At 45.2% G+C, this 2,500-nt stretch overlaps 10 pseudogenes; all 10 read left to right on the top strand.

Moving 5' to 3' along the window:
* Window positions 1-24, top strand: part of LOC142120297 (5S ribosomal RNA) — a 119-nt pseudogene extending 95 nt beyond the window's left edge.
* Window positions 25-104: 80 nt separating this feature from the next.
* LOC142120409 (5S ribosomal RNA) lies at window positions 105-223 on the top strand (annotated as a pseudogene).
* Window positions 224-495: 272 nt separating this feature from the next.
* On the top strand, window positions 496-614 carry LOC142120269 (5S ribosomal RNA; annotated as a pseudogene).
* A 238-nt stretch (window positions 615-852) lies between these two features.
* Window positions 853-971, top strand: LOC142120419 (5S ribosomal RNA; annotated as a pseudogene).
* Window positions 972-1,052: 81 nt separating this feature from the next.
* Window positions 1,053-1,171, top strand: LOC142120316 (5S ribosomal RNA; annotated as a pseudogene).
* A 79-nt stretch (window positions 1,172-1,250) lies between these two features.
* LOC142120402 (5S ribosomal RNA) lies at window positions 1,251-1,369 on the top strand (annotated as a pseudogene).
* Window positions 1,370-1,449: 80 nt separating this feature from the next.
* Window positions 1,450-1,568, top strand: LOC142120408 (5S ribosomal RNA; annotated as a pseudogene).
* A 272-nt stretch (window positions 1,569-1,840) lies between these two features.
* LOC142120268 (5S ribosomal RNA) lies at window positions 1,841-1,959 on the top strand (annotated as a pseudogene).
* Window positions 1,960-2,197: 238 nt separating this feature from the next.
* On the top strand, window positions 2,198-2,316 carry LOC142120418 (5S ribosomal RNA; annotated as a pseudogene).
* Window positions 2,317-2,397: 81 nt separating this feature from the next.
* LOC142120315 (5S ribosomal RNA) overlaps window positions 2,398-2,500 on the top strand; it is a 119-nt pseudogene continuing 16 nt past the window's right edge.

Here is a 2,500-nt window from a genome sequence, read left to right as displayed (position 1 = left end):
TGGGAATACCAGGTGCTGTAGGCCTTTTTTTTTTCTCTCTTGTTCCGGCTTCCTTCAATGCTGGTTTTGAGATAATAAGAGATGTAGGTCAATAGGAAACCAAAACCTACAGCTACACATCTCTAAACAAGCCCAATCTCGTCTGATCTTGGAAGCTAAGCAGCGCCAGGCCTGGTTAGTACTTGGATGGGAGACCACCTGGAAATACCAGGTGCTGTAGGCTTTTTTTTTTTCTCTCTTGTTCCGGCTTCCTTCAATGCTGGTTTTTAGATGTATAAGAGATGTAAGTCAATAGGAAACCAATACCTACAGCCACACCACCCTGAACAAGCCTGATCTTGGAAGCTAAGCAGACCCGGGGTTGGTTAGTACTTGGATGCGAGACCACCTGGGAATACCAGGTGCTGTAGGCCCTTTTTTTTTTCTCTCTTGTTCCGACTTTCTTCAATGCTGGTTTTGAGATGTAAAAGAGATGTAGGTCAATAGAAAACCGTTACATACAGCCACACCACCCTGAACAAGCCCAATCTCGTCTGATCTTGGAAGCTAAGCAGGGCTGGGCCTGGTTAGTACTTGGATGGGAGACCACCTGGAAATATCAGGTGCTGTAGGCTTTTTTTTTTCTCTCTTGTTCCGGCCTCCTTCAATGCTGGTTTTGATATGTATAAGAGATGTAGGTCAATAGGAAACCAATACCTACAGCCACACCACCCTGAACAAGCCCAATCTCGTCTGATCTTGAAAGCTAAGCAGGTCCAGGCCTGGTTAGTACTTTTTTTTTCTCTCTTGTTCTGGCTTCCTTCAATGCTGGTTTTAAAATGTATAAGTGATGTAGGTCATTAGGAAACCAATACCTACAGCCACACCACCCTGGACAAGCCCAATCTTGTCTGATCTTGGAAGCTAAGCAGAGCCAGACCTGGTTAGTACTTGGATGGGAGACCACCTGGAAATACCAGGTGCTGTAGTCCTTTTTTTCTTCTCTCTTGTTCCGGCTTCCTTCAATGCTGGTTTCTAGATGTATAAGAGATGTAGGTCAATAGAAAAACAATACCTACAGCCACACCACCCTGAACAAGCCCAATCTCATCTGATCTTCAAAGCTAAGCAGGGCCAGGCCTGGTTAGTACTTGGATGGGAGACCACCTGGGAATACCAGGTGCTGTAGGCCTTTTTTTTTCTCTCTTGTTCCGGCTTCCTTCAATGCTGGTTTTGAGATTATAAGAGATGTAGGTCAATACAAAACCATTACCTATAGCTACACATCTCTGAACAATCCCAATCTCGTTTGATCTTGGAAGCTAAGCAGGGATGGGCCTGGTTAGTACTTGGATGGGAGACAACCTGGGAATACCAGGTGCTGTAGGCCTTTTTTTTTTCTCTCTTGTTCCGGCTTCCTTCAATGCTGGTTTTGAGATAATAAGAGATGTAGGTCAATAGGAAACCAAAACCTACAGCTACACATCTCTAAACAAGCCCAATCTCGTCTGATCTTGGAAGCTAAGCAGCGCCAGGCCTGGTTAGTACTTGGATGGGAGACCACCTGGAAATACCAGGTGCTGTAGGCTTTTTTTTTTTCTCTCTTGTTCCGGCTTCCTTCAATGCTGGTTTTTAGATGTATAAGAGATGTAAGTCAATAGGAAACCAATACCTACAGCCACACCACCCTGAACAAGCCTGATCTTGGAAGCTAAGCAGACCCGGGGTTGGTTAGTACTTGGATGCGAGACCACCTGGGAATACCAGGTGCTGTAGGCCCTTTTTTTTTTCTCTCTTGTTCCGACTTTCTTCAATGCTGGTTTTGAGATGTAAAAGAGATGTAGGTCAATAGAAAACCGTTACATACAGCCACACCACCCTGAACAAGCCCAATCTCGTCTGATCTTGGAAGCTAAGCAGGGCTGGGCCTGGTTAGTACTTGGATGGGAGACCACCTGGAAATATCAGGTGCTGTAGGCTTTTTTTTTTCTCTCTTGTTCCGGCCTCCTTCAATGCTGGTTTTGATATGTATAAGAGATGTAGGTCAATAGGAAACCAATACCTACAGCCACACCACCCTGAACAAGCCCAATCTCGTCTGATCTTGAAAGCTAAGCAGGTCCAGGCCTGGTTAGTACTTTTTTTTTCTCTCTTGTTCTGGCTTCCTTCAATGCTGGTTTTAAAATGTATAAGTGATGTAGGTCATTAGGAAACCAATACCTACAGCCACACCACCCTGGACAAGCCCAATCTTGTCTGATCTTGGAAGCTAAGCAGAGCCAGACCTGGTTAGTACTTGGATGGGAGACCACCTGGAAATACCAGGTGCTGTAGTCCTTTTTTTCTTCTCTCTTGTTCCGGCTTCCTTCAATGCTGGTTTCTAGATGTATAAGAGATGTAGGTCAATAGAAAAACAATACCTACAGCCACACCACCCTGAACAAGCCCAATCTCATCTGATCTTCAAAGCTAAGCAGGGCCAGGCCTGGTTAGTACTTGGATGGGAGACCACCTGGGAATA

Source organism: Mixophyes fleayi, unplaced genomic scaffold (genome assembly GCF_038048845.1).
Source record: "Mixophyes fleayi isolate aMixFle1 unplaced genomic scaffold, aMixFle1.hap1 Scaffold_1991, whole genome shotgun sequence".
Lineage (NCBI taxonomy): Eukaryota > Metazoa > Chordata > Amphibia > Anura > Limnodynastidae > Mixophyes > Mixophyes fleayi.
The sequence above is the reverse complement of the archived record's forward strand: the minus strand, read 5'-3'. Positions and strand labels throughout refer to the sequence as shown.